Here is a 17,315-nt window from a genome sequence, read left to right on the forward strand (position 1 = left end):
TAGGTAACAATGCAAGGACTTGGAGCCAAATCTGCTCATCCCCACCATGCAGATTTGCTCACCACACTGGCTTGGCCAGTTCTGCGTATGGAAAATGCCAAGAGGAATGTGTTAGGACCTGTGACAGGACACTTACCATGTGTATGGCTGCCTGTTGAGAGACAGGAGTGGCCCTGACACCCGAAACATGCTAGAGAAGCTAGTGGTCCAGGTGGTGCTTGGCTGTGAGGCTTGGCTTGAGGAGCAGGTAGATCGCCTGGGACAGAAACAGAAGTGGCTAGGGACATATGAAGCTCAGGAGCCCCCACAAGGCAGTCTGGGATATTTGTTGAAGACCTAGGCTCAGGATAGCATGTAGTCCCAAGGAAGAGACAGGAACTCAGGGCAGGCCTAACCCCAAAGCTAACAACTGCATAGAGGCCACCTCCAGAATGGACGGGGCTGGGAAGGGGAGGGGATTCTCAGAGACACCAGAGATGCTATGGTACCTCTTGGCTGCTTCATGTTTAAATGTGAATTGGTTCAGGACATTGAGCCAACATCTCTCAGCTGGGTGCTGCCTACCATTTTAGGGACACAGAAAACATCACCTCAGAGCCAGGCTAACGCTGGCTATGAGCTGGCTCTTCTAAGAGCATCTACCACAACGTGGTTCTGAATCCTCTCTCCAACAAAGGCCCCTCCATGCCTGACTGATGTGATCAGTCCCAGGACTCCATTGTCCCCAGCTCCTGTCATGGTACCTGATGCTCACCATCAGCCACTTTGTGGATTCATGTTTAAGGCTGGGGAGAATGCTGGAGTCTCAGGAGGAGCAGAATGGTTCCAGGCCCCTAGAGTAGAGAATGAGAAAGTGTCCAGCAAAGACCTGGACACGGTGATCACTTTGTCTCCTGAGGGGTTTGCCCCAGGGCTAGTGGGGCAAAGTGGTCAGGCAAAGCTGCCGAGCCAGTGTAGGATTGGGTGAGTTGGGGACTAGACAGATGCCATCTCCCATTTCCTGCCATTCCTGTCTAGGGGTGAGGTGATTGCACACCTGTCTTTGTGAGGGTTTCTATTGCTGTGAAGAGACACCATAACCACAGCAACTCTTAGAAAGGAAGACATTTAATTGGGGTGGCTTACAGTTTCAGAGGTCTAGTCCATCCTCCTCATGGTAGGAAGCATGGCAGTGTGCAACAGGAAGTGAACTGAGTCCCACACTGGGCATAGTTTGAGCATAGGGACCTCCAACCCTACCCACACTGCATCATACTTCCTCTAGCAAGGCCATACCTCCTAATATTGCCACTCCCTACAGGCCAAGCATTCAAACACATGAGTCTCTGGGGGCCATTCCTATTCAAATGACCACACAGGGTAAGGTGACATGGAGAGACACACATGTTTGAGGATTCATGGTATTCCAGGTTGGATGCTTTCCTGGGACTGTCACGTGCAGCCCTGTCTCTAGGCAGAAGCTTTTGAACTCAACTTTAGCAGGTGAGGAAACAGAGCAGGAAGAGAAGCATAGATGCCCCCTACTGGGGGAGCCAGGAAGGCTGACATAGTTGGAAGATAAACCCCAGGAGACAGGCCACCTGGGGTTCTCTCAGCTCATTAGCAACCTTCTTTCAGAGGACAGTTAGAAAGATTAGGCCTGCATTACAGCTGCCTTCTTCTAGAGAAGGTCCTCAACCTTCCTTGTGCTGTGACCCTTTAATAGAGTTCTTCATGTTGTGCTGACCCCAGCCATAAAATTATTTTGTTGCTACTTCATAGCTGGAATTTTGCAGCTGGCACTGCTTATATGTAAGTATCTGATATGCAGGATATCTGATATGTGATCCCCAAAGGGGTTGTGACCCACAGGTTGAGAACCACTGATCTAGAAGCCGAAACTCCCCATGAACACCCTGAAGATGGCCTATTTGTAAGTTCTGCTGAGACACCACATAGATTCCTCCAGCTAGCCATCAGCTGCAGCTCATGTTCACTGAAAGCATCTTCCTTAACAGAGTCATCATTAATAGATAAAAATAAATCAACATCTAGCCCCAGTCTCTAGACGAAGTGACTATATGTGAGTAAGGGGAAAGGTGGCCTAGAGGCAGACACTTGGGTGGCTGCATGCCACAGCTAGCCACTGGTCATCATTCCCTCTGGGATTTAGTGATTTTTTTTTAGGGGATTCTAGAAGTGAGCTGACAGTCAGTGTTCACGCCATACAACATGTCCCAGCAACACTCCTACACTTCCGGGAACGCATGGCAGAATGCCTCTCTGGGATACCTGGAGTGCTGGGAACTTGGGGTATGGTGCCCTGGATCTAGCCATAACCCCTAGTCAGATGCACACTGGAACAACCTCACGACTGGACTCTAGCTCACCATGTCCTTAGTCTGCCTCTCCCTGCTTCAGAGTCTGTGCTCTGGCGACCTTCAGTCGTGAGGAAGTTTGCGTCCATGTCTGCCCTTTGTCCTTCCTGGAGCATAAGCTAAGGGCTGCTGGGTGCTCTCTCACCGCTGTCTCTCCCCACCCCATTCTCTAGGCCCATGTCACCTCCCCTATTCTGGCCTGGCCTTCCCGCTCTCCCTGGAGCCCACCAGAAGGCTCATGGTAAAGACATAGCCAGCTGCTCAGGGCTCCTCCCTCTACCTGGCAGCCGCTGTCTCTGTGATCCAAATGGCTCATCCTTTCATTTTTGAGTTTTCACATGTTACCTTCTCCATGAGGCCTGCCCCATTACCCTGTGGAGACTACAGTCTCATCACCTTTTCCAACCCCCTCAAGAAAAGCCCTGCTTCCATATGCTTACTGCATTTTAACTGGCTGCTCCCTCTCCCATCTGCAATAATTAAAGACGAAATGTGAAATGGTGAGCTTTCACGACATTGGCCGTCAGACAGCCAAGGCCTTCAATGACTAAGAGATCTGAAGGAGGTGGAGGAGCCCCATGGCTCCACTCACCTATGACCTGGACTATCCTCAGTCTGCAGCACATAGAAGGAGAACCCGAGAGGGCTGTGGTGGTTCTGTAGGAGACCAGCCTTCTAAGAGTGTGCAGAACTCACTGTGACAAGATGCCCCCACAGAAACAACCTGTGGGGGAAGCATCCGTTCGTGGTAGCAGAAACAGGAGACAGTAGCTCTTCACATGCTGGTGGATCAGGAATCAAAATTGTTGAATTGTGTATCAGAGGTGGGTGTAAACTTCAAGACCTTCCTGTAACAATTTACTTTTGCTATATATCCCAAATGTTCCACAACTTCCCAGAGCAAGGCTACCACCTGTGGACCAGGTGTTCAAACACATGAGCCTGTGGGAGATGATTTGTATTTGAACCACAACAGATACACAGAGAACCTTAGAGACTTACAGAGGGTCCCCCTTGACTACTCAGCTTAGTGGAAAACACTGCCCAAGCCAAGGCAATTAGCTGTCCTAAAGAGATCGAGGGAGAATCTCAGGGGCTCTTGTAAGCATCAGGTAGACGACACAGGGTTCTATTTCAGAAACGGTGCTCTATTAGCCTTCCACTAGAATGTTGTTCTAGCCCTACCTTGTAAGTTTGATCTGAGAGGATCAAACTGGTGATTAATTTATGTGACTGGGCAGATGACTCAGTCGGTGAGCTGCTTGTCCTGCAAGCCTGAGGATCTGCATTTGGATCCCTATCACACACATAAAAGGCAGATGTGGCAGCATGTGTCTGTAACCCCAGCACTGGGGGAGGGCACAGAGGCGGGCTTATCTCTGGATTTTGTACATGTGCACACATGATATATACATACATCACACACAATTTTTAAAATTTAAGATTTACCAAATTTTAGAACAAAAGTCAGGTAATAGAAATACAGAATTACTTATTACTCAAAAGCTGAAACTACCATGTCCACTATCAACTAAAAAAACTGCCAGACGTGCAAGGCAGGAAAATGCATCTATCTTGAGGGAGAGTCAACAAAAACTGACCTAGAAATGACACAAGTAATATAGTACCCGTGTCAAAGACATTAGAACAACAATTATGATAATAGGATATATTAAACATACACTGGGATTATGGGAATGGTGTCTATGTGGGACTTCTGGAATAGAATACTGCAAAGTCTTAGAAGAAGGATCTCCTGGGCAAGAATGATGGCAAATTAGACAGTATAGAAGAGGGAGTTAGAAAGTTTGAACACAAAGCAACCAAACTATTTAAAAAAGAAATACCAAGAGATGGGGGAGACTGAAAACAAGTCAAATTCGATGGAAATGTTCAGATCACAGGTCAAAGGTCAGTGAAGTTTAGATACAAGAAACAAGGAAATCTGGACCAACATTCATCTTAATCAAAATATTTAAAATAGTAACAGGTGCCAGCAAGAAAGTCGAGCAGGTAAAGGAGCTTGCTGCTAAGCCCTATGACCTGAATTCTATTTCCATGACCCACACTGGTAGGAGAGAACCACATGTGCTACCACACAGGCACATGTGCATACATGCATGTAAATGAATAAATAAATGAGATACAGAAGCAGCAGTAGTAAAGCTAAAATCCTAAAAAAAAAAAAAAAAAAAAAAAAAAAAAAAAAAAAAAAAAAAAAAAAAACAGCCAGGGGATTAAAGACAAGTATACAGATAGTTACAGCGTACTGCTCATTAAAGGCAGTGCAAACAGATAAAGGGGTGGAACAGTTTCTTAGAGTATTGAAAGAGTGAAGTCTGCTAACGTAAAATTCTATACCCAGCAAAATTATCTTTCAAAAGTCATTGTGAAATACAGGCTTTCTATTCCACCAAAGCTGAAAAACCTCACCACATGCAGCCTGCACCACAAGAAATAGAAAATCTGTTTCTAAAAAGGAATGAAGAGCCCTGGAAATAGCCTCTAAGTGGGTAAAACATGTGGTTTATATGAACATCTATACATGTCTTTGAAATACCATTGATCATTTGACAAAAAGAACTAGAATGTTCTTGTGGTAGAACTTCACATTCAAAACCCCACAGCTTGGAAGTGTTATTGTGAACAGTGTGAGTGACTTTTCAGGTGTGATTTAATCACCTTCAGATGGGACATTGTCCTAGATGGCCTGTGTTGATCTGATAGGCTCAGAAGAATCATCCAGAAGGATGCAGATTGAGTGATAAAGTGACGTTAGAAGCAGGAGATTGGTGTGGCAGCCGACGAGGACACAGGTTCATCTAGACAGCAGTTAGAAGAGGCCCCAGGGAGGAGCCAGGCTTGCAGGTGTGTTGACTTTAGCCCAGTGAGAGTGATTTTGGACTTCTGAGTTCTAGAACTATCAGACAACTGTGTTGTTTTTAACTAGTGGCTTGTTTTTAATCAGCAATAGAAAGCCAATAGAAATTTGCCATTGGAAACTAATACACTCCCTTAACGTCATGGCATTTGCCCAGAGAGGATTGGAAGCATGATGCTGTAGGGTTTTATGCACAAGGAGGAATAAAGTAGCCTTCTGTGACCACAGCTTTACTTTCCAAGGTTTCAGTTACCCACAGTTGACCAGAGTCCAAAGTGCTAAGTAGAAAATTCCAGAAATGAGCAATTAGACAGTTTTAAATAACTTTGGCTGGTACGCCATTACAAGTATCATTTTGTTGGTAATTGTTGTTGCAAATCCCTAATCCCTTGCTATGCTGTTTAAATTAAACTTTATCAGAAGTATGTGTAGGAAAGAAACAGTACATGTGGTGTTGGGTACATGTCTGGTGTTCTAATAGAAGACAGATAGAGACTGGCAGTGTCAGTTATAAAACAACCAGTTAACAAAGGAAAATGCATGTAACTATATATTGTGCCTTTACTAAGATTATTAAGCTCATGAGAAAACCATGTAAGGATGGTTTAGATATGTATTGTAAATGGCTCTCCATCTCCTTCAGGAAGTAAGGCATTGTGCATCTTTTCAGAGTCCATGACCCTCACTTCCCTGTGGAGAGCTCCAGCTGTCCAGTCCTCACACCAGCAATCTCGACTATTACTGCCATGACATCTCAAATTGTCTCCACCCCCTACTCCCAATTTCAGAAAGAATGTTCTGTGGGCCAGAGAGGTGGGTTCAGTAAGGACAGCACTTGTTGTACCAGCCTGAAAACTTGAGTCTAGACCTCCAGAACCCACAGAAAAGTCAAACACGGCCACACATCTGTAATCCTGGTGCTCTTATAGAGACATTGGAGGTGGGTGTAGGAAAATCCATGGGAGCTCATGAGCCAGCTAGCCTGGTGTACACAAATGTGAAAACAAGACAGACCTTGCCTCAAATAAGGTGGGCGGTGAGGACCAACACTCAACATTGTTCTCTGAACTGTGTGTGTGTGTGTGTGTGTGTGTGTGTGTGTGTACACACGGAAATCTTTTTAAAAGATTTTAAAAACCAAGCTCCAAACCACTTTTGGTCCCCTCTAAAGGGAAAAAAATCTACTTACTAGATGTCATAAAACAAAAGAAAATACTCATGGATAGGCATTTTAGGAGAGAGGATATCATGCAGGAATTACAACTTCAAAAGGCTGGAGGAACGTCTCTCTTAAAAGCTGCATTCCTGTGTGGGAATTAAGAATGTAGTCTGGATTCCCAGGCCCTGCTCCCTGGAAGACAAGGCCTGAGGGGTTGTTCACAACCAGCCGTGGGGCTGAGTCCCTGTGCAGAGCTAGTGTAGAAAACTTGGAACATTAATGAGACAACTGTGTGTATTGTGTCTGTCTGTCTTTTGTCCCAAACATTTCTAGAGCTTTAAGCCTACTACCAAAAATAATGCACTGGCAGCGCGATTGGACATGGCCCAGGATCTAAAACCGAGACACCAAGGCTGCAGGGTTGAGTGTGTCTGTTTTTAGACTACAGAGCTTCAAACAAGGAATGAAAGAAACTAGGTAGATTGCATTTTGAGACCACCACCAGGCATCTCCAAACTTGTGAGCCCTCTTCAGTTCTCAGCTCTACCTTCTGAGGAATACGGTTCCCTGCTGAGGGCTGGGTAAAGGCACTGGCCACCGAGGCAGCATAAATTCAATCCCAAGGACTCACATGGTGGAAAGAGGGAACTGACTCCCTAAGTTGCCCTGTGACCTCCAAATACATGTCATACCAATCACACACACACACACACACACACACACACACACACACACACGCATGAGCCACACATACACACTACATAAGTAATAAAAGGGAAGTTAAAAAGGTAAATAAACACATAAATGCTAAATATATAAACAAGAGTCAAAGTCCTGCTTGAAAGATGAGCCTAGAGTGTGTCCTAACAGAAGGTTGAAGGCGGGTACGGCCTCCCTGGTCTCAGGAGACTGCATTTCTCATCCCTCACATGACCCTGGTTATCCTGAACCAAAGCTCTTGGATGGTTTCACTGGATTTTTGTGAAACAGGCTGGGAAAGTGATTGCAACTTTTCCCTCCAGCTTCTCACTGAAGCGAACATCCCCTCCACTCATGATGGCTGGCAAGAGGCCCTAGCTGTCTTTGTAGTTCCCATGGCAGGCACAGAGATTAGGAGTCACAGATACCTTCACCCTGTCTACCAGCTATGGGTGACCTCACAAACTACCATTTGTACTCCCCACAACTTCCACATCACAGCGACTAGTCTACCCCAGGCCAGCCCTTGTCATAGTGTGAAATTACACAAAATTACACAAAATGTAATTTAAGTATTTTAAAACCAGAAACTCTCAATATCATGTTATTCAGAAGGAAGTATCTTTCTGTACTTCGAACACATCAATAGTATTGTCTCCCTGCTAATCCTGTAAATCTCACATTCATAGGCTTTGACATGCATACTCTGAGAAGGGAGTAATAGGTGCCACTGAATGTTCAGAGCCCTGGAAAGGACCAGGCAGGCCAGCTTCTGCCTACTCTAGGAAGCCCCAGCTGCCCTGAATTCCTGTTCTTTGGGTAGAATGCTGAGCGCAGAACTTCCTTTCGACTAAACTTCCTTGTGTGTTCTTCTCCTGGCACTCACTGCACGTAGCTGTTTAAAACCCATAGACGTTAAGAGCCATGCCCTTGCTCATAGGAAAAACATTGCTGTGATTCGTGTTAGGAGCTGCCGAGACTTCAGATAGTAACCAAGTTTCTGCTTTCCGGAACATTTGCATACTTCAGAACCAAGAAAAATTCAAACACAGTCCATTTTCATTTATAGGGTTCTGGAGGGCCCCATCCCATTACCATTGTATCTCCCGTGTCTGTCTTCAGAATGCTGGTATTGTAAGGCTCTGGGCTGTCTATGGAAATATGAACTACAAAAAAAAATTGGCATCAATAGCTGGCATTTGTTATGGAAGTTATTGGCAAGTGGAACTGTCTCTTCCTCTAGCCAATGGTAATGTGATGTTTTTAATTCAATAAAGCATTTCAAGAAAGTCCAAACATAAAAGTTATAAACATCAGAGGGTAAATATTTATTAGAAAGGGGAAATGAGCTTTATGCAATTAGCACAATCAGTCTTCTTTATGGTTACAAGTTCCTCCTGTCCCCCATCAGCAAAGTCACCCCTCCACAGGCTCTAAAGCTGTCAGAGCCCAGATGTTCTGCCAGGTGAGGCCAAGGACAGCAATCTAACTGCAGGTACTGTCAACTGAAGTGAGAGTGTGCATGGCTACTGGAGCCAGGGCCAGTGGTTGGGGACACATGCAGTCACCAAGGTCATTACCTCACAAAGCCCCCAACATTCCTTACCAGTACAGAAGGAGCCTACGCATGCCTCCAGCACCTGGGGATCTTAGCTGAAAGACTCTGGGTAATGATCACCCATGCCCAAATGCCAGTTGCCTCTCTTAATGCACTGCACCTTGACTGCCCTGAAACCCATGCATGATGGCCACAGGTAGAAAGGAAGATGACTCTCAGAAGGAATAGCACATGCCATAGTTGACATTGACATGGGTGTGTCTACCGAAGATGTTTGCAGTTTTTCTCAGAATAGTGTTGAGAGTTAAAGCTGTGAGCCTCTGTTTCAGGGAGACAAGAAAGAGCATCTGGAGCAGTCACTGGAGAGAGCACTCTCTCCTGCTGAATATTCCCACTTCCCTCTCTACCACAACACTGCCATAGCCTTGGGAACACATTGCACAGTGGTGACAAAGAGAGTCTCCCTAGTCAGTCTGCCTGCCCCAACCTCCTGTCTGCATCTGGTGGTCACAGTCTTTCTCTGCCTCAGTCTGCTAACCTGAGTCCTATGAGCCGATCATCAGGTAGGTTTAGAAGTCCAGTGACAGATGACAGATGACCTAACATTTAGCGTCAGTAAGAGTTGCTGGCTCCACTCTTCTGTTACCTTGGTTCCTGGGCCCAGCAGGAGAGTGGCAGATGTAGTGTAGCTGGCTGTCACACTGGCCTGTCCTTTTCTCCTGCATCTGTGCCCTTGCCATGTCCCCCGTTTCCTTGGGAGGCTGGAACCCCCAAGGCTGGCCATTGAACACCCAGTGTGTACCTCTGCAAACTCCCTGGGCTGCTAATGGGAAGCCTCTTTGTGCCCTGCTGGGAGGGTCCTGGAGCCTGTGAACAGATACAGAGATCCCTGCATGTCCAGGAAGCCCGGGTGCTAAAATTCCACAAGATAATGAGGTTCACATCTCTAAGGGCAGTCATATTTCAGCCTGGAGCTACCACCTCAGAGCCTCCTCCAGGGACTGGCAGAAGCTAGTGTGACAGATTCCGTCTTACCCTTTCTCAGGGAGATGGGCATGAATTTCAGGTCTCTGTCCTTTTCTATAGCTCCAGGGCCCTGGGAGTCTTACAGTCAGCCTGGTTTGGACACTACCCTTTAATGCCAGTGGAGCTGGCTAGAGCAGGAGGCTGGCAAAGTCCAGGAGCCTGCCTAACCCTGCCCCTCTCATCAGACTGCAGGCTGCCTGGCCTGTCTCAGTTGGGTCTCAGCTCCTGAAGTTCCTGGACTTTGGCAGATGTTGGCCTGAATTTTCCAGAAGTGTTTGGAAGCCTACAGTAGACGGCCTTCTCAGAGAGCACTCCAGACAATACAAATTGTGTGTTATCTTTCACTCCTTGGCCCCTTGCCAGCTAAGTGCCCTGGCCCCAGGCTCCATCCTCACCCTGAAGCGCTCAGGCCCAGCCAGGTGATCTCCACCACCCTCAGGAACCAGGAAGGAGAGACCACACCCGGGATGCAGGAAACATTCCAGGTGCGGTGCTGGCGTGCTGGACTCGGGGAAAGACTTCAAACCCCAGTAGTATTTGTGGGAAATTTGGATCCGCCGTTGTTTCAGCTAGCTCTTGGCGCGTTATCTGCCTTTGGCTGGTGTTATCAACAACACATTTTTTGAGGGAGTTTACATAATGGTCCCCTCAGGAATTTCGAGGACTGAGAGCTACTTTCTCAGCTCACAGTGGGCGCCCAGTGAGGAAAGGGGCAAAAAGTGACTCACGGTCAAATTCCCAGTCCTTGGAAGGGCCACCAGTTGAGAAAAGTGAGGGATATGTGTCCATGATCAAGGGGTCCTTAACTGGTCCTTAACAGGGTGCCTCCTGTTGTCTTCTGGCCAAGGAAGGAAGTGTAGGGCTGGCTGGGGTTTCCACAGGGTACCAGCAGGACCATGCACGGAGCAACCAGGATGTAACTTTCACCAGACCTTAGGTCTTGGAGGTGGCACAAGCTAAGTCAGGGGAGGAGGGGCTGTTTCATCTTCTTGTTTGTAGGAACCAAGCAAGCACTTCCTGCTGCTGTTCAAGAATGGTTCCCAGTGTCTGGTGGGGCTGTAGAGTCCGCCCCAGCATGTACCTGCCTATCCAGGAGCACTGTGTTCATTGAAGCAAAAGACTGCATTGCTCCGCAGCACGTATAGACAAAACTTGGGCACAATTTCTGGCACCCCTCCCCATTCCAAATTTGGAGCATTTTTGGATTCAGGCTGCTGGATTATGAATGTCCAACCAGTAAAGTCTCTGTAAATACCAACCCCCTCCCCCACAAAAAAAATCCAGAGTCAGACACATTTCTGGTCCCAAGCATTTTGGGTAAGGGATCTTCCACCTCTATGAGGCCTGAAAGGCAGAGAGAACAGCCTGGGATGAAACAGGATGCTTGCCTGGAAGGTAGACTGTGAGGTCTTAGGAGAAGGAAATGGGAGGGGTGCTGAGTGAGGACTGATGGAGACCTCATATGACTTATGGACAGATACCATGGGCTTTGGGGTCCGTAGAGAATTTGCAGTGCATATTAGTGATTTCACTGTTTCCTTGTGTATACCATAGGATGACAGTCTTGCCTCACAATGTTGATAAAGTATGTGATACCTAGACTCGGTAAATGGGTAAATGGGATAAATGCTTATAATGTATTGCCCTCTCCATGTTGAAGACAGCCATTGCTTTACCTATAATTACATTTATTCATTTGTTCATTCTCCCAACCAGCACACCTTTATAGGGGATGTATATGTGCTGCCAGGGCTGTGTGGAGGTGATGGGGGGCAGGGCTGTGTGGAGGTGATGGGGGCAGGGCTGTGTGGAGGTGATGGGGGCAGGGCTGTGTGGAGGTGATGGGGGCAGGGCTGTGTGGAGGTGATGGGGGGCAGGGCTGTGTGGAGGTGATGGGGGCAGGGCTGTGTGGAGGTGATGGGGGCAGGGCTGTGTGGAGGTGATGGGGGCAGGGCTGTGTAGAGGTGATGGGGGCAGGGCTGTGTGGAGGTGATGGGGGCAGGGCTGTGTGGAGGTGATGGGGGCAGGGCTGGGGGAGGTGATGATGGGGAGGCAGCTGCTACACTTGAGAATTCAGCATCCAGGGCATAGCAGAGAAGATACATGGAACTGTCCCCCAGCAGAACTGGTCAGGATGGCACACCCTTAAATCCCTAATGGGTTCTTCCTGGTTGGAACAGGAAAAGGAGGCTGGGCCCCCAATTGCTGATTGGTTCCAGTGGCTGCTCCTTGACAGAGCCTGAGTGCCTTGGATTTGACCTTGAAGGAGGCAGAGTATTAGGGTACCTGTTGATATCAAGTATTTCAGTCCTGGACCAGCTCCACAAAGGCGGGCAGAATGCCATGCTCACCATCTACTCTGTAGCTCTAGTCAAGTATAGAGCAGTCTTTGGGAGATGAGTCTGGAGAAGAGGTGAGGACCTTGAAGATACAGCTACCCCTGCACAGAAGCAGAGTTCTATCTGGTGCAGGTGAAGCAGAATCCATGGAGGTATAGAGGAGAGGAATGGTATAGGGGTTCAGGTAGAGACCAGACCGAAGCTAGCCTTGGACATGGATGCGAGTTTTAACTGGGTCCTGCAGGGGAAGGTTTATGTGGGTATTAGATTTGCAAGTTGTGGTAAACATGGGCATGACCAGGGTTATGTAGATGAGGGAGGAAAAGTACTTAAAGAGGAAGTGCCCTTGAAGAGGAAATAAAAGAATGTCTTCAGGAAAAATCATTAGCACTTTAAAATTTGATCACTTTTATTTTTATTGTTTGAGAATTTCATATATGCATATTATGTGTTTTGATCAAATCCAACCCATTCTTTCCCCTCCAACTCCTTCCATATTTCCCCCCTCACTTCCCTCCCAACTTCATGTGCTTGTTTGTATGTCTGTGGTAGGATCTTTCTATGTGGCCCAGGCTGTCCTGGAACTCTCCTTAGACCAGGCTGGCCTTGAAGTCACAGATATCTGCTTGCCTCTGCCTTCTGAGTGCTGGGATTAATGGAATGTGCCACTATGACTGGATCATGTGCTCTTTTTTGAAAGTGCAGTCAGTATGTGCATGTGGTGTAGGGCCATCTACTGGAATATGGGTAGCCTCTCGGGGACCACATCCCTGAACGCAACTGAATCATCCTCCCCAGTAGCCATCAACTGCCAATGGTTCCTCACCTAAGGGTGGGACTTCTCCCCCATCTATGCATTGTCTGTCTGGTCCTGTACAAGTCTTGCATGTACAGTTACAGACACTGTGTGTTCATGTGTGCAACTGCCCTGGCCTGTTCAGCAAATCCTATCTGTCTGCAGACATCCACTACCTCTGACTCTTACAATCTCAATGCCCATTCTTCTACAGTGACCCCAGAGTCTTGTGCAGAAGGGGTGTGACATGGATATCTCATGTAGGCGGAGTCTTTGCATGTTGACTAGCTATGGGTCTCTGTGCTAATAGCCATCAACGGCAAAGAGACACTTCTCTGGTGATGGCTGAGAGATGTATCAGTCGATAGGTATAAAGATAACTGCTAGCAATTTGTAACGTGTACTGTGGATATTAAATAGTTCTAGCAAAGAGCTGAGTACCAGCTTTCTGGTACTGTAACAAAATACCAGAGGTAGCTACTTAGAAAAAGACCACGTACATTTGGCCTCATGGTTTCTGAGTCTTCAATCCTTGGTCTGTTGCTTTTGGTAATCTGATGAGGTATTACATCACAGCAGTCAGAGCGTAATGAAGCAAAGCTGCTCCCCTCATGCTGACCAGGAAGTGGTCATTCCCCAGAGGAAATGACTGGGGTCTTCTTCTTCAAGGACATTACCCCAGTAACTGGAAGACTGCCCCCACTATTCTTATCTCTTAAAGGTTCTATCACTTTCCAACAGTGCCAAGCTGGGGCTGAGCCTTTTAGCTCATAGGCCCTTTATAGATATTTCACATCCAAAACATAGCAAGGAGTACCCCCTCCCCAGATGCTTGGCCTTCAATGTGGTCTTCCAGATTTATATTAATGTTTCCCAAATGAGCAAAATACACACAAAATGTAAGATCTGAAACATGACCGTTTATGTAAATCATTTTTTATTTAAATGTTAGCACAATCCCGTGTTTTTGTGACTATTTTTCTCTTGACAGTGTCTTAGAGTTAGTCAATATCAGTATAAATGGAGTTGTTCCACTTAAAATTACTGTAGATTGTATTGTTTTTAACTTATTGTGACACAGTTTTAGATCTCAAGGAAGTGTTGTAAAAATAGTAAATTTCATTCACCAACTTCCCATATGTTAATATATTCCATAATCCTAGAGCAATTATTGAAACCAAGAAATTCACAAGGAAATAATAATGCATGGGAAAATAGATATATTTGACCTGGTTTGAACATTACACAAAGGATACATGTTTGAAAATGTCACACAGCACTCCATAAATGTATACAACTTTCATAGAAATCAGAAACTGGAAGGACTAGGGGAATAATTCAATGGGAGAATGCTTTAATAGCGTTCTCAAGATCCTCAGCACTTAAAAAATATATATTTTTGTTAAAAACAAAAAATGAACTTGTTACAGCCTAAGAGACACTTGCCGCCTTTTCTCTGCACCATGGTCCCAGCTGGGATCCTGGTTTGCATTTACTCTCTGTGGTAGCTCCTCAGTCCCTCCTGATGGGTCACAACTTCCATGCTTTTGCAGAATACTGACCAGCTATTTCATGAGTTGGGCCTTTCTTGTGTCTTTGTTAGAGTGAGATCATCATTCATTACTGGCAAGGATAAACTGAAGTGGGGGTTAACGTGGTGAATTACGGTACTGTTCCTTGGGTCACCTGGCTGAAGTGCCTTCTCACAGGATTTTCCACTGTAACCTTCAGCTTTGCCTTTTGCATTAGGATTAAGTTGGTCTGTAGCAGGGTTTCCCAACCCTGAGCACTATTGACATGTTGGGCTAGATAATTCTTTGTTGTTGGGAGACAATGTGTGCACATTAAGGGTTTAGCAGCATCCTTGACATATCCTCACCTTGCTGGAGGAGTGAGGACAACTCCTGACTGAGTTGTGACAACTAAAAGCTGTGTCTTCAGATACCACCAAATGCTCTTTGGGACACTCAGCTACCTCTGACTGAGAAGCACAGATGCACAGGATAAATATCTACAAGTGGGTCAAAGATCATTTTGCACACATGGAAATTCCATAGTTTTAATTGACCTAGAACACAACAGGAAACACACAGGAAAATGCCCAGATGGTAAGACAGTTACGTTGGTTTTTCACTAATTGTATGAGTATGACCAGCACATCTGGAAGCAGGGCATGCTGAGTCACCCAGAATGCCCTCTGTTAGTTGTTTCTATTCACTCCCCTGCGAGGACCACCGTTGTACACTGTGGCCCTCAGGCTGTTTTTGCCTATCTTTGAATTTTATGTAATACCAAGAGCATGTCAGATAGAGATCTTGCTCAACCAATCTCCAAAGAGGCTTATATTTGCACACTTTCACAAGCAGCGTGAGAGTGTGCCTCCTTCCCCTGGCCTTCACCCCATCTTTTTTTTAATATATCATTATTTATATTTCACGTGTGTTAGTGTTTTGCCTGCATGTGTCTGTGTGAGGGTGTCAGGTCCCTTGGAACTGGAGTTAGAGACAGATCTGAGCTGCCAAGTGGGTGCTGAGAATTGAACCTGGGTTGTCTGGAAGAGCAGCCAGTGCTCTTACCACTGAGCCATCTCTCTGGCCCCATCACCCCATCTTTCTTTTCTTTGCCCATCTCCGTATTTCAAAAATGGGTCCCTTGCAGGTAAAACTGAATTTCTTGTACTAATGAGCGTGGGCATGTATCTGTATACTGAAGAACTAGGATGTTTTCTTTTCCCTGGACTGGTTCTTTAATTTTGTTACATTGTGTCCTGGAGATTTTTTAAAACTGGTTTTTAGAAATTTTATCTATGGAAGAAAATGGACAGCTCAGTGTTCCCTTCTTTTTTTCTTTCCTTTTTTCTTTTTTTTTTTTTAACTCTTTTATGCATGTGTGTTTGAAGTAAACTCTTTTTTTTTTTTAAATCTTGGGATTTGTTCCATGCCCAAAATGGTCTTTCCACTCCTAAACTATAGATAAATTTACTTCTGTGGCTTCTTTTACTTTTATGAATTTACATTTATGTTAAATTCCTTAATACAACATCATGTAATGTGTGTGTGTGTGTGTGTGTGTGTGTGTGTGTGTGTGTGTGTGTGTGTGTGACTGAGTATATTTATGCACACATGAGTGTGCAGATGTTTGTAGAAGCAGAAAGAGGGGCTGGTCCCTGGAAATGGAGTAACCTAGCGTGAGGGCTGGGAATCGAACCCAGGTCCTGTGCAAGAACAGGAAGTGTTTTTAACCACCGGTCGTCTCTCCAGACCCCGCGACTTCTTCTTTATTTCTGGATTTCCCAGTCTGTCCCACTAATCACATCGTGCACTTCATGTTTACATGACCATAGCTTTATAAAATATTTTAATACACCAAACATGTGCTTGTCTACAGTTTTGCTGGTGAGTTATTCCTTGTTTGTTTTCCCATGTGGTCTTCAGCATATTCTCATTTAGTTGGAAATTGTGTGATTATGTTAAATTCAATTTCATTCTTTTGTAAATTAACTTAGGGGAAAGTATGTCCTTGTACATAACTCTGAATTATCCTGCAGTAACATCATGTTCCTTTACATGATTTCAAGATGTCTTCCCAACCCACCCTCCAGAGAACTTTGGTCTTTGTATACATCTTACACATTGCCTCTTACATTTACTTCTGCACAATGCTTCTGTTCCTTTTTAAATGAGGTCTTTTCTTCCATTATGTCACTGAATTGATTATATCTCATAAAGGGGTACAGCCATCTTATTAAATGAACTGCCTGGATACTGTACATATTCTGGTTGAATAATTTCATTTTCTGCTGACATGATTCCTTTTTTCCTAATCACTAATATCCTCTCTGTTCTAAAATAACAATTGGATATCATTCTCCTCTTAACTTTGTGGGGAATGCTTCTAATATTCCCTCATGAGATGGGTACTAATTAAGTTTAAAAAGTGTACATTTGTTTAAATCTTATTACACATTTAATAAGTCACAATTTAATTTTATTAAATGCCTTTATTATCTGTGGAGAGAACAAGTAATGTCTCATTTTTAAAGATAACTTTTTATGTGCATGAGTGTTTTACCTGCCTGTATGTCTCATGCACATTCATGTTTGGTGCCCATGGAGGCCAAAAGAGGTCATCGGATCCCCTGGAACTAGAGTTCCAGGCTGTGGTAAGCTGTCATGTGAGTGCTGGGAACCAAACCCAGTTCCTCTTCAAGAGCAGCCAGTGCTCCTAACCTCTGAGTCTTCTTTGCAGCCCTAACATCTCACTTTTGAGTTAGTAATATGGTGAATTTTGTTATCTTATTTTCTGACACTTAGCTCTCTGAATTCTGAAGTAAATTTCACTTGGTCTTGGTATAATTCATTCAAATGTGCTAGTAAATTATCTTTTGAATCTGTGCAGCAATTATTCACAAATGAGTTTAGTATGATTTTTTTCTTATGCTTATTCTGTTTGGTGTCAATGTTACATTAATTAGTACTAAGAAAAAAAATAGGGGAAACA

The 17,315-nt window shown here is 45.2% G+C and overlaps 1 protein-coding gene across 1 annotated transcript in view; it reads left to right on the forward strand.

Moving 5' to 3' along the window:
• The window catches only part of Adamts17 (ADAM metallopeptidase with thrombospondin type 1 motif 17), a 327,342-nt gene that overhangs the window by 175,760 nt on the left and 134,267 nt on the right, over positions 1-17,315 (forward strand). The window lies entirely within an intron of this gene.

The sequence above is a fragment of the Onychomys torridus genome, chromosome 1, assembly GCF_903995425.1.
Source record: "Onychomys torridus chromosome 1, mOncTor1.1, whole genome shotgun sequence".
Taxonomy (NCBI): domain Eukaryota; kingdom Metazoa; phylum Chordata; class Mammalia; order Rodentia; family Cricetidae; genus Onychomys; species Onychomys torridus.